The sequence below is a fragment of the Bombus affinis genome, chromosome 14, assembly GCF_024516045.1.
Source record: "Bombus affinis isolate iyBomAffi1 chromosome 14, iyBomAffi1.2, whole genome shotgun sequence".
Taxonomy (NCBI): Eukaryota; Metazoa; Arthropoda; class Insecta; order Hymenoptera; family Apidae; genus Bombus; species Bombus affinis.
This window is the reverse complement of record NC_066357.1, coordinates 4822799-4848183: the sequence shown is the minus strand read 5'-3', so window position 1 is coordinate 4848183 and position 25385 is coordinate 4822799. Positions and strand designations below refer to the sequence as shown.

The 25385-nt window shown below is 36.7% G+C and overlaps 1 protein-coding gene across 3 annotated transcripts in view; it reads left to right on the top strand.

Annotated features, from left to right (window-relative positions):
• Positions 1-25385, top strand: part of LOC126923888 (poly(rC)-binding protein 3) — a 326340-nt gene that overhangs the window by 163350 nt on the left and 137605 nt on the right. The gene's annotated exons all lie outside the window — the stretch shown is intronic.

Here is a 25385-nt window from a genome sequence, read left to right as displayed (position 1 = left end):
TATCTGGTAAGATGGATCCTGGAAACAGGCCTGGGAGCTCACGCTAAACCTTGGAGGCATTCTCTCGAGCTACCAGCCGGAAGTTGGAAAGCTTTCAGACGTCCCAGCCCATGGTACAGGTTGTGGTACACGTGTAGACGTCGTGTAGGTGTATCAATAGGCGAACCGGCGCGTATCGAACCCTGTGCAGCCACATAACTCACCTAGCCGACTGGCTAAGCGTCGAGTCGATACTGCCGGCAGAGATTTTCATTTCCGTCCCTGGTAACCTTCCCTCGTCATTAAAGGGCCCAGAAAAATCACCTTTTATCGGCCATTCCCTGGTAAATGGGGTTTATCAAAGGCAGGAATTTCTTTTTCGCTCTGGGACGATTGTGAATTATTGTCCGTAAATGGGATACTTCAAGAACGTAATTGTGTGGCCAGATATATATATTTCACCGGTGTGTCGATTGATTTCGATACGAGATTATTGCAGTCGATGTTTCGATATTTTGGGAATTTTAGACGGTAGATATTCCTGACGCGATTAAAAATACAGTATTTTAGAACTTTTCTTTCGTACGAAGGTATAAATCAGAAATACGTGCCCGATAGAATTTTTCAATTTGATCAATTTAGCGTGGATTATAATTGGATGTGTTAGAACATGTTGATACAGTTTACGTCGGTTGGACAAAAATATATTTTCTATGGAATTTTTCAATTCGAACAGTCTAGTGAGTAAAATTGTAATTACGTTGCATATGTAAAATTATAATTTATTAGATGTGAAATTCGCTAGGGAAATGGCAACTATGGTATACTCGTCTTCGGTTCTACTTAATTCATTCGGACCTTCAATTATTACTTCAAACAGAAAATTCCGCTGAAATACGCGGAGGAGAGATTCATCGGAGGCGTTGGTCGCGTAGCCGGTTATGTAAACCATGTAAATGATTCGAAATTGAAAATGGCATCGCGATAAAATTGTTCGCCAGCGTGTATAAAAAGGAAATAAAGGGCAGTTTCATACCAGCTACGCACGAAGATCAATATTAGAGTAAAGGTGATAGGAAATTGCACATCGTACATTTTAAACATTTCATTTGCCATTGCTTGGAAAATTCTTTCTATAAAATATCCAATTTTTTTCTAAAATTTTCAACAAAACTTCTATCATAGAATTGTTGATATATAGAAATTAACATTGAAAAGAAAAGAAGCAAACGGTAAAGATTATTCCGCGAAAAAGATACGTTCCCTTTTATCAATAGAATTTTTTATTCCACGAGGTAAAAATCGAAGTACCGATATGACACACGTATGGGTAAAACTGATTCTTATTCTTACCATCTTTGCACGTCTCATAGTTTACAAGGTTTTTATTGCTTCTCCCTTTTACAGTTCTACTCTTTGGCTCGTGAACGACAACGTGCTTCATAGATTTTCACGGTTCAACCTTATATTTTACCAGCGACGTTTTATAAATAAAATTCAATGGAACGAGGTTACCTCCTTGGCACGAGATGTTTCAAGATAAGTTGTATAACGACAATAGAAAAGATAAAGGGAAGGAAGATTATGTGAATGCTAGGTACATCATGTACTATGTTAAAATTGATGGATAAATATTAGATTGAGGGAGAAAGGTATTTGACTGTTTCGATGTTCGTTTATACGATACGTGTATAATTAAATTTGAGGATATAACGTTTAAAACTTTGACATAAATTTGAATTTGTCTACAAACATCGGCAGAATGAGAAACTTACGTTATATATTTTAATTAGAAGATACAAAATTGTTAAGAGACATATATTAAGAAAAGGAGATATGAATATGAAACTTTAACACAGATTTCACCGTGAAAATATTCAAAGAATTTCCAAATATTTGGCGATGCTTTTACTAAAATAAATTAAATCCGAAGCTTTTGCATAAATTTTCGCGCAACTCTAACACGAATGAAAATCGTTTATTTTAGTTCCAACGTAATAAACTTTAACAAAAGATAGAGAACCCGAACGATTTCAAATATTTTCATCGGAAGATACGATTATTGGAAGATAAAATACAGGAAGAAACGTACTGAGAAATATAAAAAATAAAGAAATTCAATTTACGTGATCCCAATCTATGCTCCAAGAAACTTTATAAAAAAAAAAAAAAAAAAAAGGAAAAGAAAAAGAAACAACTCAATTATTTCGCACGTTTCAAAACAAATAAATCTTCTTACAAGAATCTAAACAACACGTGGCCATCGTCACCTTCCATCCCACTTTTCTCCCTAATTTCTCGTTGGTGAACTCGATCCCATCTACGATCACGGTATTTCTGGCAGAAGTTCGTGTCGAGAGAGCGCGGTCGTGGCTAACAGAGAGGATTAAAAGTACGTTGAAGTGTCTTCTCCCTATCCTTGCGCGGGTTCGCTGGAAATACAGCGGTTGTAATGAAGCTTATTCCCCGTGCTCGTGCTACGCCGCGGAAAGCGGCTTAGCTTTTAATTGCTATAAACCAGTCCGGCATAATTTCACCGTCTCTCAGGCTTGCCCTCGTAATTCAGACTTCGGCCAACTTCACCAGATACTCCCGCGGATCTTAATGGGAGAGTCTCGCGAATCTCTTTCCCGTTGAAATTATTCCTCGTTTCGCCTTCTTTTTCCTCTCTTCTGATAAGATTTTTTCTTCTTCCCTTTTCCCATTATTTCTCTTTCTGTCCAGACGATTCGATCGATCGATTCGATGCTCGTTAATGATCCATATATATATATTTTATCCGATAATCACTCGTTCGAGGATCCGGAGAGGTTGTTTCTCACTGGATTAATTCTTTGTCCTGTTTCTTTCGAGTGGAAGGATGTGCAAACGTGGACGAGATACAGAATATACATTCTAGATACAGAGGACACGACATGCAATACTTTTTCGTGCCCCACGTTTCAAGGGTCACCTGAGCCCCTTACCATTTTCGTGTCACGTGCAACCTTATCGATTTTGTATGTGGTACCGGTTTGAATTAATGGAGTCTAGCACATATGAAATTATAAGTAAAATACGAAGCAGGATATCCCATGGTCCTAACGAAGTATAGAATTCTATACTTCTACGATACTTGAAGAAGCATTACACATTATGAAAATGATAGACAGTTGTAGGATAATGGTTAGATGATTGGTTTATTTAGTTTCAAATAAGGCTATAATTCCATGTAACTGAAACATAAAAATATGAAGTTTTTAATCTTGTCAGTTTTCATCTTAATATTCTGAAATCAATTATTAGTTACACGTTATCGAGTGTAGGTAGTGATCGACTATCTACGCTTGCGAAATCAAACTCGCAACGTAATTTGTCGGTAACCCAAGCGGACAAATTGCGGCCAATAAAAAGAGCGAGAGGTGAACGAAAAGAGCGAATTGATGGTCAAAATCTTGCTTCTGTGGATAAATATATCGGTCGAATAAATCGATCTTTGAAAATACATTAAAATTAAAGCTTCAAACAAACGACGCGACTTCAAATTGAAAGTTGATAATAATTCTGGAAATTAACGATACAACTTCGAACTAGAACTTAAAATTAATGTTTACGGCTAAGACTTGAAAACTTGGACTTAAAATTAAGGCTTAAAGCTTGGACTTAAAATTAAGGCTCAGACTAAGCTTTGATACTAAGATTTAAAACAAAGAATAAGTTGCTCCTCGTCCCTCGCCGGCCCTCGTCGTTCAACAACGAGGCTTAAGATTAACTTAATCAAGTTCTTAGAACTAAAATTTACTTGAACCAAAGTACGTTAGATCGTAGCCATACTGACTGTCTCTCGCATCAGGGACATAAATTTAAATCGAAATTTTAAAACTGAAATTACAAACACTTTGCTAAATCAATCGTTCTGGTTAATAATTCGATATTTAAAAGGATCGGATAAGGACTCTCTCGATTTTTCGCTTCAAGTTGGACGATGTATCTACAAAAAGCACGCGCGATAGACTCAACCTGGATATATTTACCTTAAAATTAAAACTAAAACACAAGCATCCCATGGTGCCTCTGCGATTTTCCACGCCCCACGGAAGATGCTAATAATCTGCTAGGGTATTCAGAATTACTAAGCTATAGTATCCATCTTATGATTAATTCAAATTAAGACGTACACGTCCAACCATGACAATTGAAACTAATATTCTGAAGTTGGATCGTTACAAATTTAAAAATAACTTTACACCACGTAACATCCATTCCACAGAACAGTTACACCCATTACACAGAAAAATTACTGAAGCTAATTAAACTAAGATGTATCACGATGGATTGTCGGTCCAAAAATCTCCGAGAAACATTTCCGATGATCCAAACGGGAACTGTGTTATCGTAGTAGTTACTTTGACATCCATTTTCCAAAGATTAATCGACCGGTTAAGGAAGTCAACTTGGTGAAAGGAAGAAACCAATGTAATAAAGTAAAGCGAGGAAAGAAGAAAGAAAAATTAGTGCGAAGGATAGCCTGAAGATTGATGTTTGACAAACGGTGCCAAATAGCAGGTTTCATCAACAGGAGGTGACTGAGTGCGAGATCCGCCCGCCTATGAGTCACTCAAAATTACGCATAAATCTCGACGTTCGAGCTGTTAGTAGGAACGTGAAGTTCCGACTCTACTTGCTCACGAGGCTGCGTAAACAGAGATAGATATCTCGTAGTTGAAGCTGCGAAACATTTATCTCGCACACGGCGCTTACATGGATCTTTACATACTTAAAACAAAGCGTACACCGCGCTACATCTATTTTCTACACAGCGCTCGCATGAATCTTTACAAACTTGAAGCAAAGCATACATCGCTCGACGTCTATCTCATACAACGTTTACGCGAATCTTTAGAAAACTGAAAAAAAGCATACACCGCGGAACATCTATCTGCCACGGCTGTTAAATCGATCTATACAAACATTGTAGAGAAATTCACAACCCTAACAGCAGCATTCGTTCTTATCAACGATATATATGTCAAACTTGGAACCAAAGAAAGAGAAAAGAAGCTACTGTCGCTTTAGCCATAGTTTTATGCGAGTCGTTATATTATAACGATTAACAAAATTCGAAGGTATAACTCGATTCTTCGCAACAAGAAAGTCTAAACTGAAATCTAATGCGAGCTAAACTCTGACACGATTTCACTAAACTTCCCTTAAAAATGCGAAGACAGGAGCAGCCGCGATCTAACGGGGAATAAAACAAGCCAACCATAAACAAATGCGGCTCCCGATGGCAGGGATCAGTGAACAGGATTACGAAGACATGTTCCAACTGAACTAGTGGAATCCACTGGGAGGAACCCATTGAACAGGATTACGAAGGACATCAAATTACAGATTCTAACCTTCTCCGAGTACCGAGAGCAGAACAGCAGATCCTCGAGCGGATTTCGCGAGCATCATCGGCGCGATGACAACAGCCGCGAGTCGGCGCAAACACCGAGCGTTCATCGAGCAGAGTCTTTGCAAAAAAGAGAGAGTAAAGAATATTATCAAAGTATAGGGTGGAAATTAGTATTATTTATTCGTAGGATATGTATCTTTTATACGCGTTATTATGTCTTAGTAATAAGTGTAGTATCGTGGACGAAAGGCCTAAGAGATACCGGGTGAACCATAAACAATGTCGCGAAAGAGCCGAAGCGCCGTGTCAATGTGTCGTCGGTCCTTCAATTGAATAGTTTCTTAGAAAAAGCCTACGTGAACCTGGTCACGAGCGGTTGCGGAACACGTGGATGGTGAGACTAAGACGAAGGGACAAAGGGATGCTAAGGGAGAAGGACGAATTAACAGGCAGTGTCAGTGGAGAAGCCAGAGAGTGTGAATCGAGAAGTCAGAGAGTGCGAGTAGTGTTGCTAGTGTTGTCGAGAGAGTGTGGTCCGCGTGAGAGAGAGAGAGAGAGAGCGTTGTATCCGTGGGGACGAGAGTTGCAAATCAACTATTGAGTTGTCTAAATTATAGTACGTTATCGTATTTAGTTTACGTTAAACAACCATCGTTTCCTGCTTAATCAAAATCTGTACAATCCATTCATTGTAAATTAATCATAATAGTTTACGATACTACATAAGATTATTAATTATGTTTTATTCTCTGATTCGTTGAACGGAGTGAGGTACAGGATTAGATGCCAGTTTATGATAAAAATAATTGCACTAGAATCAACAAAAAGAATTTACATATACAATATTTCAATTTTTCTAATTTACTGCTGAAATTATTTAATGTTATGTGGTTAATGTAGGAACTTTTCATATTGTATAATGTCGTATAAATCCATGACGATTGCGATGATTAAACTACCGCGAAACACCGGTGGAAAGTCGCCGATCTAGTGGATGATGTGGTTGGAATTTTTGGACGTCGATATTTAATTTAAATATATGTTTGCCGTCCATGTAGTTGTAGTATCTGCGTAGTACCAACGAAATAGGGTTAAGGGATTAGATGAAAGCAAATTCTACGTTGTGCCCTTGGAACGAAGATAGGTATTATCTTGTGACATCAAGCTCTAAATTAAGGGATGGGAAGCATAATGTTTCAACCATGTTTACCTAGATAGCTAACGAGGAAGAGACGCTGCGTTTAATATTGTAATTAACATCTAATATGACACATTAGTGTCTGTGATATCGAGCTTCTGCATTTTCGTAATACTATTACGTCGTTTCGATCATCGATGACTCTAAGGAAAGCAATAAAACATAGGGTAGAATTAAAATTGTAATTGGAAATTAAACGCAGAACACAATAGAATAAGATTTCTTATCGAACGAATATAATTCTCAATCAATTGCGAATAATTGTTTGGATGGAAATGATTCCTGTTTCAACGAATAACAACGTACCACGTATATATTATCGTGAAATTTTCATTTTAAATTACGAATCGTATCTTTGTGGTAATAAACATATTAATCGATGCTTTATCGTAAGTAATATTCAAACACAATCGATTAATAATTCTCTCTCGTTTACCGATGTTTTTACTATGATCTTGATGATTAACGCATAAACCTTAATCGAAAAGCAAATATTCGGATTTCGGCATGCAGTGCAGATAATGGAAATGTAATTCACTTTTCCACCTTTTGTTTATTCTCCTTTAAGCCGTGCGAGGTAATACACGGGAATTATGCGAGAAACTTGGCCAAAATTCTCTGTATAATCCTCCGGTGCTTTGTAACCGATAAATGTCGTCGAAAATGCAAAGTTGCTTCGGCGGAGCACGCCGCAATTTCCGTCGGACGCGAAAATTGGGATTCAGAAACTGGAAGGGCTGAAACGTCTTTATCATAGCGGCGAAGTTTCCGTGACTTATCTCGTTGTCTCGGCATAGTTTCGATGCAGGTCGCCTCGATCCGACCATCATCGTCGCTCGAAGAGAGAGTCATTGAAGCTAAAGATACGATATCTGCGAGAAAATTACGAAACCACCTGACTTGCTTTTACTTTTTATCGCGGATATAACAGGATGATGATCGTGGATTTATTCCGTGAAAGCACCGCTCCAATATGGGTACTTGCTCCGCTTTGACAGCATTGTACGATTTAATCGTTCCGTTTTCCGAATCCGTATTTTAATATTAATCTCTTTTCTTCGGTCTCTTTCGTTGGGTTTTCTTGTTGTCAGAATTTTCCTTTCAGTATTCACTCGTCCCCTTCAATCTCTCTCGTCTAATTCTCCTGTTTTGAGAATGTTTACTTCAATCCGCGAACATCAATCCTTTCTCTTTGATTTCTCTCGTTTAATCGCATACTCTGGCGAATGAATCTTTTGATACGTTTTAATATTAAACTGTTCGATCTGTGTCATTTCGTTCCTTTCTCTGCGAATTTTTCTTGCGATAGCAACTCCTTTTCTCACATTTCTCTCTGTAATTCTTTTCTTTAGTGAATTTTCCATTTAATGTTCTTTCTCGTTTCTTCGATTTATTTGCCCGACTCTGTTCTCGGACGAATCTTTCTTTTAATAGACAAAGTTAAATTCACGAATATCGTTCAGCGAAGTTATTACAACGTATCTCGGAGCAAGAAATTCGAGGAATTTGTTAATTCGATTAGTACGTGGACACGTGTCAAAATAATCGAATGAATCTCGATACTGGCTCGAAACTGACGATTGCCCTACGCTTGTCGATATCTACGTGTAATTTGAAATTAGTACGCGTCTAGTTAATGGAATTTCAATCGGATGTATCTCTTCCAGCAGATTTATTTCTCCGATAGAATTTAAGCCTCGAAAGTGTTTAATAGCGTTTCAATCAAATCTCCTTGCCATTAATTTGTGTGGACATGATATTCTCATACGATATCATATGATAATTGATATGATAAAATACAAATTCTGACTATATCATTTTTTTCATTTTTACAGTTTTTGTAATACCGTATCTAACTATATTCGATTTTTAATTACCTCAACACACGTGATCTGTACTAAAAGTGATGGTATTGCTGTTTGCTGTATAACTGAAATTAGCCTTAGCAAACAAACAAGTGAATTACCATGATCTCTAAACTTTGGTAAAATATTCACATCATATACACTGGCGGATAAAAGAAAGTCTAAGATCGATGATTATATTAGGTTGTCCGGGAAGTGTCTTTCTTTCGCAAACATGTTTTTTACAACAATGCACCTTCGTACAAACGTGAAACCAACTTCTGTGTTTATCTCGACAGAACAAAATGGATCGTACGTAATTCGACAATATAATATAAAACAAAAGACGTTGTGCGTCTATTATTTCCTCATATAACGAAAGGAACTTTTCGGACAACCTCATATTCGGAAGATTATATTTGCTCATTGTTCTTATTAGATACAGATCCATTTCGCAAAATTATGATGTCATCTTATACTTTTAATTTTATAAACTTTCTTTTGTCCGCTACTGTATTTCAATCGATTTAAATAAATAACGAACGAAGAGTGATATCTTCGTTAGAATAACGAACTATTCAATCTACGTTATTAATTAGATAATCGGGGAATAGGATCGATTATTCTTCAGGGACAGGATTTGAGCGTTAGTTTCGAAACATTAAACCAGTATGGCATCAATTTCGAACCTCGTTATTGTATGCACTTTCGAAGCATCGATCTAGTCTTTGATCTAATTTATAATGTATTTGCCATGACTAATAAACTCTGAAATTTAAATATTAATATATGTATATATCTAGATAAAATGTATATCCTATGCGAAGTTGATAATCGACTTCGCGAAACGTGTATATTAGATTGTTTATGATTTAATTTCTTTGGCTACGAACTATACGATCCATAAACTGACGTGGCATCATTCAATCAACGATGATAACTAGACAGCAGATTTTTATGTGAATTTAGATTTTTGCGTACATGATTAAAGCAATGGAACCTAAATAAACATTTCTTTTATCCTCTAATTTATAAAGTATTATAAATGTAATATCTTAATGGGTCTTAGAGGAAAGGACAAGTAATGATGTTTTGATTTAATAAATAATATTCGAAGCAACGAAATGATTACAATGCTGTCGCACGTCTTATTTTCATACGCGGCTTTCGACTTCCCGATTCACACTCTCCGGCTTCTACACTCGCTCGCTCTCGCTTCTCAACTCACACTCTGCACACCTTTTGCATCCGTCGTCTCCGGCTTCTCAACTAACACTGCCTTTAGCGTCTTTTTGTCTTTTCCCGTCGTTCGAGACACGTGTCCCGAAACGCCCGTGGCCAGGGTCACGCAGGCCCTTTCCACTATCTACTTAAAAACTATCCACTTAAAAAGAAGACCGACGACACATTGATGTACCCGACGATGCCGCGGCTCTCGCGGCATTGTTTATGGTTCGGCCGATATCTTAGGCCTTTTGTCCACGATGCTACATAAATAATACTTTATTTGGGATATCTTATTTATTTATATTTTACTTGTTCCATTCATTTTTTCAATATTTTAATTTTTCATAAATGCATAAACATTCACAGTCTTTCGATATAATCAGAATAACGCAAATACAAACAAAGATACACTACTGCGCTAATTTTATATTGTAATTTTATATTGTTCGGTTTATTTTTTATTTCATAGCAATGTAACTATTTACGTGGTTCGAGATTTTTAGTTAATGTTGTTTATTATCTCATAACAGTAACGTTAACTATCAGTGATCACCCTTGGCAGTATCAACCGTGTTAAACACTACGCTTGCCCAAACGAATCGTCCAATGAAATTTGAATATTGGTTAAGACGCTAATTAAAAACGTCAGCGGAAAGTTACGTGTAAATATTAGACGAAACAAGATAATTAAGTACATTGGTGTGGTCGTGCGATTCCTCGTATCGCTGTTAATTAATCTCGGTAAATAGAAGCAATCAGTGATCGTCGATTTTCACAATCGCGGCGTCCGTTCATTTAACGTCGAAACGGCGGTCGCGTCGTATGGACGTTCCGCGAAACGGAATCGATTCCAGCGAAATCAGCGTCGCTCATAAAATTAGTCGGGAACTTCTCATTAAACTCATCGCTCGTTTTCATCGAAGAAAATCTCGTTTTTACGTCCGGCACAGTATCCCAGACTCTAATTAAATCCTCGTCGACGAAAGGGGAAAGAGTGAAGAAAAAAGAAAAAAAAAAATGAGGAGAAAGGAAACCGCTCGTCCGATTCGCGAACGTCGCGGTTCTCGTTCGTTTCCACGCGAAAAATGAACTTTTCGAGTACGATAACCGGCGTGATACAGCGAGGTCTCGAATTAAAACCATCAATTAATAGTATCGATCGGCGAAAGCGGTACTAGAAGCTCTGCGCGCTGTTTTATATTCTATCTTTTTTCGAATTCGTTACTTTTAAAGATACATGGAAGTAAAATATAAGAAGATACTGATACGGTATCATAATTAGACTGCGAATTAGTTCAGGTGCTCGTGCATTTATTGGAAAACTTGAAGATGTACAAATGCATTAAATTCATACAATATTCAAAATTATATAGAACGTTCAAAGTATAGTAATTACTATAATATTTAGTGGATGAGGCGGATCTGATTGTATTTCTTTAGAAGTATTCTTGAGAGCTTTAATTTGCATAAACGTCCGCGGTATAATCATATTAGGTTGTCCGAAAAGTGTCTTTCTTTCGAAAAAGTGTGTTTTAAGTGCACCTTCATACAAACGTGAAACCAAGTCTGTGAAATGTCGCGGTGTTTATCTCAACAAAATAGATGGTACATAATTGGACAAAATAATATAAAACAAAAAATCTTGTGCGTCTATTATTTCCCCATAAAAGGAAAGGAAAGGAACTTTCCGGACAACCTAATGTACGTTATCCAGTAGGGTGGCTGGCTATCGAACGTTTTTAGCAAATTATGCATGTTAGTTTATTGACTTTCTCGCACCGCATACTTTCACATTGAAGAATTTACTTTGAAGAACCACTATTTTCGATGACTTATTTTTAGCGCGGCTTTCATCAAATATATTTTTTAATCGTCGTGATGCGTTTCAAGTATCATTTTTGGATCGGTAGAATAAATCACGGTGTTTCTACGTCATTCATGAAAAATTACATATTTCGAAATATCTGTTTCCTTTGTGCCCCTTCGCTTTCATAATTCGCGATAGCTTATCTTCGATATTTTAACCTGCGTCTCATACATGTTTAACACTGACGAACACAAACATGTTCAATAATGTGAATATCTTAGATACAGTATTAATTTATTTTTTATTCATTGTTGCTTAATCCGTGCCTTTGGACGAACTTTCGGTTTTACGTCTCTTACGTTTATTTCTTTTCTTATATATCTACCTCCCCTCTTTTCCACTCTATTCTATTACGCTCCCTTAGTTCAGTATTAATTTAGACTCAGTAATAAGTACTATGGTTTATATTACATATTGGTACTATAAGCACTAACACACAGATATATAATTAATATTACATAATACACATAGATACTATACCAGTAATATTCCGTAATAATTAAGCGTTAAACGCAATATATTTCAATCTATTGATCTCGCGGCAACATACATAGAATATTTATCTTTTCTATGAGATCTCTCGAATGGCAGTCGCAATATACGCCACGTGTTCGTTACAGTCATTGAAAATTGCTCTTACGAGCCAATTAAACGTGGACAGTTTTGGTAGGAAGTCCGATGATTCTCTCCGCGTCTCACGCTGACTCACGACGTTATGGTCCGCTCAAGGACCATAGTATCCGCCATTCAATCAGACATCACAGCTGATTAGCATTGAAATTCCAAGCCGACGACAGGCTATACTCGATAACGGTATGCACGCGGCCGCGTGTCAGTGTCGATACGCGAAGGGATGGCGAGTCGGACACAGATCAGACAGAGATGCACGAATAGGATGCACGTTGTGGAAAGAGAAAGGCACAGAGACGTCGGTCATAGAATAGGGAGAGAGAGAGAGGGAGAGAGAGACGGAGGATTGTCGGATCGTGAGTGCGGCCGAGGATTCCATTGCCTGATTGATATGTGTCAGGCTTGCCGCATGCACCATTGCCTCGCGGCCAATACCCCTCTGGATTGTGCATCACGCGTTATAGTTCCATCGTCGGTTCGCGAATCGTATTAAACTCGTCGCGAGCGGATTCGCGTGCGACCAGCCGCGGAGAGGCCGGCCCAAATAAAACACGGAGAAATCGTACCAATTCTGCGATCCTCTGTTCTGTTGCCTTTATGACGCGCGTGTTTTATGCACGTGTTATACGAGATTCAACCAATGGTCGAATGGTTTCGGATTTGTAGATTCTGGTCTTGGCAGTACCGAGGTTTTCGAAACGTTCAGCGAGTAGAGTGAGTAATTGCGGGGTCCGGCGGAATAGCGGTATATGGTTTTTGAATTTTTGTAGATTTTGATCTTACGAGTAACGAGGTTGCGAAACGTCTGGTGGATCGAATAATCAGAGGGTTTGCCGGAACAGCGATACAGTTTCGAATTTGTAGATTCTGGTTTTCAGCATATCGAGGTTGCGATGGATGGAATGATTGGAGGGTTTGTTGCAGTACCGATATGTATTGAAATGGCGATTTTGAATTTGTAGATTTTGGTCCTGCGAATAACGAGGTTTGTGGGACGTTCGACGGATCGAGCGGTCGAAGGGTTTGCAGGAAGAGCGACGTGCTTCCGAATTTGTAAATTCCGGCCTTGGGAATATCGAAGTTGCGAAACGTTCGCTGGGTAGAATAATTGAAAGGTTTGGTGGACGAGTGATGTGGTTTTGTATTTGTAGATTCTGGTCTTGGGAATACCGAGGTTGTGAAATACTTGCTGAGTAGAATAATTGAATGGTTTGGTAGAAGAATGGTATCGATACAGCTTCTTCGGGAATAAAATAGTATAATATATAATAAATACAGTAGCTATAGAAGGTATTTGTACACCATCGTATTTATCATAGCATTTACAAATACGTAGATGCTGTTGGTTGGTGAACTTATTAAGTTTTGTATATATTGAGATATATATAATTCTGTGTGCTGCACTAGGTTAGATGTGTAGTAGAAATACTTGTATGTGAGTATCAGTGTGTGGAAGTACGTGTGCGCGCGGCATCTCGAAAACAGATGAAAGTATGGAAGAAAGTGCTGAGACGCGTGTAAGTGTGTATCGATGAATATCTTAGAAATCGGTCATCAAATAAATACATAATTATTCTAATATTAATTCCAAGTGTAAATTTAGTGTTCCTATACCATTATTTCGGCCACTAAGATCCACAATTCTCAACGGTATAATTTGGCGTGACTACAAATATTTTGTGCTATGAAAATGAAATGTACGTGGAAGCTGACAAAAGGATTCGTCATTGTGTAAGATTTCTTATGTAGAGGATTCTTTCTTTATGTCTTCTATCCCAGACCTCCATCTGAGAGATATGTAAGAATACTTGTTCATTTCATGGTACAATTATTAAAAATTCCTCTTAAGAGCGAAGTTTGGCTATTCTATGCATGAAATGTTTGAAGAATGATTGTTTAAGTATGGTATTCTTGTGGGAGATTCGTATGAAATGATAGAGATAGAGAATATTTCTATTATTTCAAGTGTAGCTTGTATAGTTTAACGTGGAATATGTTACTAAAGAAACTGAATCCCTTTTAACCCACTGTACGTGTTTCTGTTAAAGTTAAAGTAGGACTTCTGTTATGTAACTCTCCTATTCGGACACATTGTTATGTGAATAAGCTGCTATGTTGTATTCCATCTAAGCTTAATATTAAAATTGCTAGATAACTCAAAGCGTAATAATACGAATAGCAATCTTAAAAAAAAAAAGAAAAAAAAATAGATAGACATGTAAATCGTTCATTTACATGTAAATAAATCATGTAAATATTCAATTCTTCAATTCGAAACCGCTTTTAATTTTATGCCAAGCAAAAGTAGTTAGTAGTGTAAAATATTTATGAATTTATCAGAATCGTAGTTTTATATGAATTTGAATGGCCAACGATGAGATTAAATTTTATAAGCTTAAGACGGTAACGATATTCGTGATTACAATATTATGGTATTTGGTATGTAACTATGGAAGCGAGATGGTTTAATACACTTACTGGTGCACCAGCTATGGAATACAACATTCACCGCGCGTCCATAATCCTGGTCGAGTGTTGGCTGTCCTCAAATTGAAATTTCAATACTAATCAGTTGTGGTGGTTGATAGGCTGAATGATATGGTCGTTTTCAGATTATTGATCATGTGGTCGCGTCTATACCGCGGTAATGTAAAATTTCATCACATGTAATTACATGTCTCGATAAGAAATTTTGAAAAGCGTTCGTTCCGATAGAGTATCTTCGAATGTACATTCTTCAGATTACTATCTTTCAAATGATACATCACGTAACAAAATCATGTAACGAAAAGGAACACACGCAATCGTTGGAAGATATCTAATCCCTGTTTACCAGTTTATAATCTCGAGTATATCTCAATTCTATTCCAATTCTTTATACAGATGAATCTAATCTGTTCCAATTAGTTACATCTTTTGCAAATTACTAGACTTGCGATGTTTACGTAAATTCATATTTTTATGAACGCACTTAAAGCAATGAAACCTAGAATAGAATCTTATTTCAGTCTTTAATTATTCTAACGAGTATTTTGTTTTGCGTTGTATATATTTTGATATTTCTCGATTTCCAGCAAATGCGTAAAAATCTCCAGTCGACAGATTACTCTTCCATAAAGCAAAGTCATTTTCAAACACGTTTATATCATTTTATAATGCTGTCTTCGTAACAAATAACCGCAATCACATTGGTCGTGATATTCCTCATAGCTACACTGTAGATATTCGAGCAAATTCGTATTGTTGCGAACGTAATCGAAAAGATGGGACCTAAATAGAAAATTCTTTTATCTACTAGATATTACACCAAGTACTATACTCTACGTACCTGGTATTCCATTCTCTTCATCTTTACACTTTCTCCTCCCTCAAATACATAAAAATCCACGATCGTACACAATTACAACGATCATACGACGGATAAACGACGATTAATTAAAAACGATTTATCGAAAGATTCAAAGCTATAGTCAGAGATGTCCGTCATGCTGAAAACCGAGACAGTTAAAAAACTCTACTATTAATACTATACAACGCATGGCTTTTGGCCACGACCTCATGATCGCTAGCCAATCTGAATCACTCGAAATTCTTGGAAAATTCTATTCTATTATTTAGTTAACCGGTTTGGCCAATTTCGGTCTCGCCGCATTTACTCGAAAACGATATTATTGCACCTTGGCGAAATCCGCTTTGTCAGATCGATCGCTGACGCACCTTAGCCAGGTCAGTAATCTATCTCAGCGATTGCGATGGTCGATCCGTTGCTGCAGAACCGTCCTCGAGCTGGAATTTCAGTGGTGATCAATTACCGCGGCCCGTTACCTAATTGCCAATCCCTGAGAGTGGCTTTTAGCCTACTAACGTAACATTTCCTTTGACAAACGAGTATTTATCTCGCTGGTCAGAGGCGATTAAAGGATAACGGTGGTGTTCTCGATGAATTTTATTTATCGTCGCGAGACAGACCAGCTTCGCCGTATTCAGCTTCTCTTCCCCTTCGTCATACGTTTATTCTACGAATTCACCTCTTAAGTGGCCTCCTTCAGGGCAAAGCTGATGTTCCTTCGAATAGTTGCGAGTTAATAAAATTCTAATTACAATTTAATCGAGCGTCTTGAACGAAAAATTGAATATTTTCTTGTCTTCCTTTCGATTTATTATTATTCGCGTTATTAATCGTTAAGGTTCGTTTACTTATGTTTGCCACATCAGTGGAAATGGTAGGTGTCAAGGTTTTAATTCCTTAGATTATTTTATCCATCAACAATTGTAATAAATATTATACTTTGCATGTTTTGCATATTTCTGTATGTTATATACATTTTAATAAACGAAACTCCGCAGTCTAATCGCATTGAAAAATAATTCTTGTCTCCACCAAAAAGGATGGATTATATTTACTGGAAAAAAGGAAAATGTGTGATAAGTAGAATCAGTGTAAGAAAATATGCGAAAGTTGTAACAACGACCCGTGTAAGTGTAACAGTTTAATGTTGCATACTTCTAACCAGATTTTCACGTATTGTATTTGTAAAAGGAATAAAAATTTTATATTGCTCTTGTAGCTACAGGACACGGTATATTTTCCTCTCATTTTACAACGTACTTATCTATTCAAATTTATTAGTCTGCAATTTTTCATTAGCAGATTCATTTTACATTGAAAATATAATAATATAACAATGACAATAACTTATTCGTACTTTAGGCCCATAGTCTATTCGAAAGAAATTGTTGCATTCTTATTCCTATTTCCCAGTTACATCAATCTCTTTGCCGCTGTGTTATATTGTTATTTTATTCAACGTCGAAAATATTCAATGAAATTTCTTCGAAGAGGAATTTTCCGCTTGCTGTAGTAGCAATGCTCGGTCTTATAAAAGATACATTTTTTAAGTATCATGCTCTCAGATAGTGTCACCTGTGTTCTCGCAACATTATGTGTCATGGCGGGAAATTTAGGTTACAAGGAGCTAAGTAACATTTATTATTAAGCGACGTTTCGTCTTGCCGCATCTATGGCCATCGTATTTCTCGTCTTGAACGCGAACCAAAGTGGAAGTGTCCAAGTAGTTTAGGGGAACGAGCTAAGCTGAACTTCGTTTAAATATTCAAAGCAAGTCGAATATCATGAATTTCGAAATAGTTCGATTATTCAGAGGCACTTGGAAAGAGTCTAATCTTTTCGAATAACTTTGCATTCAAATTGCTGCGATCGTAGCAATGATCGAAATTCATTGCGAATGTTTGTAAAAAGAATGAACTTGCGGTATATCGAACTACCATTTTAATTTATTTATTCCTATTTCTATTTGTTATTCCCTTAGGGTTTCACAGTTTCCAATATTTTCAGGCAAAAACAGCTTAATTCCCATCTTCGTCGTTACTTTCAAGCTTTTCTATGAATTATTTTTTAATATTTCTATAAGATTCTACATTCAATTTTTCACTAAGATCTCACCGTACCGATAAATTATTAACTCGCTGTGAATTTCCAAGCAACTCGAAATGATTCGAGTGAGTCGTCGGAATCGAACCAACTTAGACGATTACAGCGAGACAATTCAATGTTTTCGAAATGCTCAAATAGAATTTCAAAGTACGACGACGTGTAATTCGCGAATACGATCGAATACACTTGAAAAGACGATTTTTACGCGGCTTGAGTTCCAAATGCTTGAATATTCCAAGTACTTGCGTAGATACTAAGCCAAGGACCTTCCCGTGGCATGATACCATCAAATCCTGATGGGCTACATTCTTGTCTGGTGTGTAGATACCCGAGAGAGAAACACTTGGCTCCGATATCTCTATTGGACTGGTTTCTGCGTGCACTTCAAAGTGAATAAATTGCGCAACCGTGATCTCGATACCGGTGGATCTTGTTAAGTCGTATAATTACGACGAATGAATTCAATATGATCGAGCGAAACGGATGCTTCGTCTCGATTTCCAACTCATCAACGATACGGCAAAAGTATGTTCTTCCTATTCAGATACGAAGATTATCTTGCCTCGTTTATATGTGAAGTGTTTAATCTTGCAACTATCATGCAAAGAGTGTTTATATAAGTAAAGAGTATGGATTATATGGAGGAATATTTATTGGTAAATGAAAGAGGACTGGAGTGAAGAACATCCAATAAAGAAATATTTCTTGACTAAAGAATTGGTCGAATGGAAAGTATGGATTGCATGAATAGTACGAAAGAATTGAATATCGATCGAAGAATACCAATGTATATTGAATCAACAAAATAATGTACTTATATTGTATGCTAACTACTCTTCTTGGATTAAAATTACTGTCTACAACAATTTTGAACAGCCGAGAAAACTGAAGTTTTTGCTACCTCTTTGTGTCATCCTTTCTTTTCTCGTCTTTCGATCAAACATATTGGATCATTATTTCGTAATCATCCTGCATGACGATAATTTTACTGAAAAGGCGCAAAATACGAGAGGAGCTGAAATGTTCAGAAGCTGAAATTTTAAATATGAAGAGTACAATCTAAACGAAATTTACAAAACGACCACCATCTGAACGTCAATTTTACGAATCATCAACGACCATACTACACATTCCTCTGGACTGTCCTAAATTTTCATTTGAAAGAAATAATTGCAACATGAAAGCCGAATGATTTTGAAAATATTCGTAACGCGATTGACTTTTTATCAGACGGATAAACCTACTCTAACTAACTAACTATAATAAATATCGTTTCCTCTTGTAAACGGGTAATCACGTATTGATTTCCGTGGTCACCAACAACTTTATTATTAATAGGTTTTATGCCAAACTTTTAATTAATTAATTTTATACTAAACTGGCAAAGAAATAAATAAAAGCAAAGTTTTTGTCGAAGAACTTTGAACGTAGAGAGTATATAGTTTAAAAAGAAATTCGAACGTGGAATATATAATCGAATATAAAGAATTCTTATCGAAGAGTTAGATTCAGAGGAAACGTCGAATGTAGAGAATTTAGTTTGAAAGGAATTTCGAACATAGAATATACAATCGAATATAAAGAATTTTTATCGAAGAATTATATTCAAAGGAGACTTTGGAATTTGGTTCTTGGATGGAAACGTTGATCTCGAAAAGATTTTTAACATAGAATGGTATAATTGAACGTAAGAAAAATACATTCGTGGAAATATTACGTCACTCTGCATGTTTTTAGTTCCGGCACAACACTTTCTCCATGTATAGACATATTTCATCAGACCTTTCAGTCGGAACCCCTCGTTTCAAGCCCCCGCTTATGGTCAGAGCTTTGAAACACACGACACAAAGACACGCGCTTGAAAAAAAAAAAAAAAATCACAAAAGGAGGCAGCCCCTCCTGAACGTTAACGCGCTTTGAAAGTGTGCGAGCATGATACACATTCTCTCCTATGGAGAGGAAAGTCGCGTATCGAAAATCTATCGCTTCAATAAAACGCGTTTTAAACGCTCGGCGTATGCAAGGCAGGTTATGAAAAAAGATCCTGAATTTTCACAGCGAAATTATTATTCGTTGTATATATATGCGATATTATTTGTCCGTTAATTAAAATCGTCCGGATATAGTTTATCTATTAAAACAGTGATTGAAGATCGAATTATAGAAGAAACGGTGGCAGGTTGATACATTTTTTTGATTTCCAATTTTACTCATTCTTGTTCGAGTTAATTATAGTATTTCAGTAAAAAAAAAGTCAGTAAAAACAGCCATTGAAGATCGAATTATAGAAGAAATGGTGTCAGGTTGATACATTTTTTTGATTTCCAATTTTACTCATTCTTGTTCGAATTAATCATAGCATTTCAGTAAAAAAAAGTAATTAAATAATTCTTTGCTTTTGGAGATACGAGGCAACTTTATGAACAAAGTTTCGTATAGAGAAGACTATAATCTTATACCAAACAACTTTTGTTAATAAAGTTCTCGCATATCTTCAAAAACAACAGAGACACTCGAGTGCTATGCTAATTCTTAATCGAAAATGAGACTGCGAAAGATGAAAGTTCGACGATGTTAGGTAAGTGATTCACGTTGTTGAAAATTGTTCAGTCCGTTGCAACTGAAATTTATCTTACTTGAATCGTTCGAAGAAATTTGGTAACGTGGGTGGTTACAAATGGCCATTGCGACCATCGACGTATTAAAGTTCGATAAACTCCATAACGTAGCGATCATCTTTCTTCGCGTGGAATTTCATTTCGAACAAACGAAAAAGTCGACAGTTTCCGGGCCGATACTTTAAATAGAAAACGCGGTTTCTCGTTTTATAGCCGTGGAAAATGTTAAGCGGAGAAGGTGGCGGGCTGTCCCCGTGGCGCAAGCGGCACGAAACTCGCGAGAAACTTTGAATTCGCAATTTACCCTCCAAAGAGACTAAATTCGCATGCTCCGAAACGAATTCGAACTTGTAACGGGAAAGATTTGCCGTGCAAACAGAATCACCAACTACTGCGAGGTGTCGGTGATCGCGTGGATGCCTGTGTCGAGTTTTCTGTTGATTTTTCCTCGGATCTCCTTCGCCGGCTAACAACCACGTGAATTTTTCTCGCATAACATCTATGTTTAACCCTTTGCTTGAAAATTTCCCCGTTCAAAGTTGAGTATTATATTTGATGCGAGTAGACTGAATCGATATATCTATCGTACGTGTTTCGATATGATTATTCACGTTCGATTCCATTCACAAACAAATGATATTGGTGCGTCGTAGAGCAGGAAATTTCCAATTTTTTTCCGATTTCTGACAAATTTATTAAATTGATTTATAAAATGACATATCTGCAAACCGAGATAGTACAAATACGGATATAAATAGTATCGGTTTATTCACCGTGCATTTTCGTTTCATTATGTATCAGGGATTGTTGGACACCCTATGTATAAATTCTCATAGGCATATTGTGATTTAAATTGAAATACAATGCTGTCTGATGAAATTTCGACAATGAAGCAGAGTACTACGTAAATGAATTTTACACAATCACAAATTCAACGATCCTTCTATTCGTCGTGAAATCGTCGAAACCGAGAGGATGAGATTTATCTGTGCAAGGAAAGTGTAGAAGCGACGAAATTTATTTCTTATTAATTTAGATACTGATATTATCGAGTAATAAATTATTTTCAGTTCAACTGAAAAACAGTACTAACGAATGGATTTTACTTCCAAGAATAAATAGATAAAAATGATAAGGTACAATAGAAACAAATAGAATGAAATTAAAAATTGTATCAGGTAGAAATTAACACGAAATTAACAGTACGTACTTATTTTTATAATCTTGCACGTTTCAGTCTGGGAAATGAGATCTTAACAAGGCGCGAAGAACTCGCGGCAAAAGCCGCTATTTAAAGGGAGACTACGTTTAATTCACTCGAAAATGTCTGTCATTTAGCAGCAGGAAACTAGGAAACAGACACCGGTTCTCTATCTCGAGAGCTCGTGAAACTTTCTTCCCCAACTGAGTTCCTTCACTTTCAAACTTTTCCCTCCCACGCTTTTTCCCGATGACTAATAACCAAGATTTTTTCGATTGTTTACGAGCTAAACGCGCACCAACTTTTCCTTAATCATGTAGATTAATTATTCATCATAATTAAAGAACTTGCCTGTTCCCGGCGAAAATTTATCTTTCGTTGTGTTATCTGCGTTTTCTGTTTACGTTACAGCCAAAGTTCTTTGGAAAATTGAAGTTGCTGTTCGAGATTAAAATTTCTAAAGCAAAGAGGAGAAATGAACACGTTGGGCAAAGCTGCTTCTACGATATTGAATAAAATGTTGTTCCTTGTAAGCAAACGTTTCAGAAAGTTTCGGATTTTATCGATCTTATTAATATTATTTATTGAAATCTGTATTTTCATATGGATTTTACGTCCACCTGTTTATTTATCGTATCATATAATTCGACGGATATTACGTTGGTAATAATTCGACAATATATTACTTGATATTTCTGCGAGTAATTACTACAATTTTATATTTGTAAATTTTATAAAATGTAGTTCGTTTGATATTCAAAAAATGGAACTAGGTGCGTCGCTTTATCCTCTATTTCTGGAGATACTGCTTTTTAAAGTACAGCTAGCAATATTCTCCGCGTTGCTTTATCTTTCCACATATTTTCGCTCCTTTCTTCGAGACGATTCTTCTTCAACGAAAGTGATTCTCATACCCAGTCTCGAGGTGGAATTCCTACACGATTCAGTCTGAAAATCGCCGAAAATATCGCGTACAAAGTTGCCACGTTCTAGGAGTACGACACACGAATTTATGACAAGTTTCGCGTGCGATCAAACTTTGTGCTCTAACTTTCAGGAAGAGGATCAGATAGGCTCGTCGAAATACTTGGAAAAACAAATTCAGAAGTATAAGTACATTAAAGAAATTGCAATATTTTTTCGTATATTTTATTATTTATTCGATGAATTATTTACGACAATATATAAAGATATTTACAACTGATAAAAGTGTTTAATTCTAAGAAATTTTTCGAAACGATACTTCGGATCTATTGGAACAGGATTTGTTCTTTGCTCTTCTTCTTTTTTTTTTGTTTTCAATTTCCCAAGTATCCTATTTCAAAAAGTTTCGCAATCTTCGCGAAAGACAATACTTCAAATTCATGGGAAAATTCATTTCTACTAAAAAATCAATTCTCAACAGAGATCCTAATATTTCTTACGCCTTTGAACATTTCTATCCGCTTCTTTAAAATATCGAACTTCCTTGATATAATCGAAAGTATAAGAAGCAATGGTTGCAATTCCAATAACTTTGGCATCGTTTCAATAATCCTAAAGTGGTGTAATAATTTTCGTAAGAATCGCTTTTCAACGCGCTCTAATCATATCAAAAATCATTTCCAAATATCCGAAGAACCGCAATTTCTTCGTTCTCGACATCTCGGTGAAATTGAAATTTTAATAATTCCAATAATTTTCAAATATTCCAACAATTCTTAAGTATTCGACGAAACAAACGAAGAATCATTTCCATATATCCAAGGCAGCCCGATTCAGACAAGTTCGTCGTCCCGAACAGTTTAAAAAGCGATAGCCAGGCTCTTGCGGAAGGACGTTTCGTTTCGGCGACGTGGAATCGCAATATAAATCCGGGGAAGCTCCGGCGAATTCAAATGTACACCGACTTCCTGTGACATCTTGCCGCGTAAATATCCTCGGGCGTCCCGATCGCATTTTACCGTGCTCGCCCCTTCGAATAAAAATTGCCAACTCTGGAAACGGCCGGTCGCCACCCCATCCAGACTCTCGATTATCTCTCGCTGGATTTTTACACGCGCCTGGCAACGTTCGATCGCTTCGTTCGTTGCATATGATTTGTCGTCCACCTGCTGTCACGCCGTTGGAAAAATCGGCAGACCCGTAACAGCAACGAGCGTTGGGAAACGTTGCAACGTGATTTGCGACGCGTTTCTCATTTCCTCCCTCGCTTGTTGTTCCAAAGATTTTACATGCAAAGTTTCGTCTGCTCCTTGCGTGCACAGGGTGGTCCGTAATTAAGGGAAAGATTGGGTTTTGTAGATTGAAAAAAATATGTCGAAGACACGGAGTATAATTTGTCCACATGACGCCTAGTTTCTGAGGAAATCGAGTTGGAAAATTTATCAACTATACTTCAACTGTAAAAGCTGAGATACGAGTAAATAATCAGCAGAAGATTATTGTACGTGCGAAAATAAGTGGAGATCGTGAGATGGAATTTTTCCTATCGAAGCCTCGTTTCCAAGAAAAAAATAAAGTTTGAACGTGTTTGATTAAGAGCTGGTTTGGAACAAGAGAAATACGACGCTGGGAGTTTTGTGGGAAGAATTTTTATAAACCTCAATCGTATTCGACGAGAATGATTAATAGATACAATGTATTTTTACCTACATATTGATAATTATCGACTTAGTAAATGTTTAGGTTGAATTAGTATACTGCACGATTATTGCGGTTATGCAAAATGTACGTGTTACGTAGTTTGATATGTTTTTGTTCAAAATTACTTCTGATATTGATCGACACTCGTCTAGATTATATTAATTAGCGTCAAATAGATGTCAGAAATGTGATATTAATTATATCTCAAAGAGGAAACGAACATATTATTCGTTCCTTGCTGATGAAGATTAAAATATCGATCTTCGTAGATATTTTCACTTCCTCTAGCAACAAATGTTCGTTGAAATTAAATGCGCTCAACGAGACCGGTGCTTAACGAAGGAAAGAAAATAAAAATCGCGTGGAAATTTATTTTCACGGTAAAACTACAATTTCTCTATTCGATATATATTTTTTTTACGTCATTCCACGTTTATCTGAGTGCATTAAAGAGTCCGAGGTCCATGGAACTCTTCATTTCCGGCGGCGTTCGACAGAAAAACAATCTTCTATGCCCCTCGAGACTTTCTCGTATTCTCTGAATTTTACGATCAACTAATGGCCATCGTTATTTCTTCTCTTTTTTCACCTCGAAAAAATCACCAAATAATACAAATGCCCCGTACCATGTGCTATATACAGTGGGAAATAAAAATAAATGAACAGGTAACGAAAGTAGAGATAGCAATGAAACGTAGTCGAACTAGCACTAGCATGACCCACTTTGCCAAATAATCGTACATCTAAGAATATTGAAAATGGTCCGCATAAACGTATGCTGTATTTGTCTTCGTTTACGAGATATGTATAACGAATTTTGCAAATAGAGCGTAAATAAATCGATCGGAAACGTTGAGACTCTAAGGTTCGGAATCGAAGGAGCTTCCCAACAAACTTGGGAAACATAGGTAACTATACAGGGCGTAACCGGATCCATGACAAGACGCCTACCAGGTTGGTTTGAAATGCAAAATGATCATCTGGAGCATCTTCTGTAATTGTATTTAGATAACACAAAATCAGAACAGCAACTTGGTTACATCGCGTAAACGCAAACATCCGGACCATGTGCCTATATGAACCTTTTTCATCGTTTTTAAATCTACAATCATCTGCTGAAATGGGTTCCGCATATCTTTAGAGTATACTATACAGTATATATAAATTGTTCAATAAATAATCGAAGATAATGTTGATATTTTTGCGTAAACAAGACGTACATATAACGGAACTTCATCTATGTGTATAGATGGTGTCATCTAAAGCAACATCGTCCCTCGTAGTTTTCGTTGATGAAAATTTCGCTGGACAGGTGAATTTTTCGGCTCTTGGTACTTCGTCGTCAACGATATTTCGCGTTT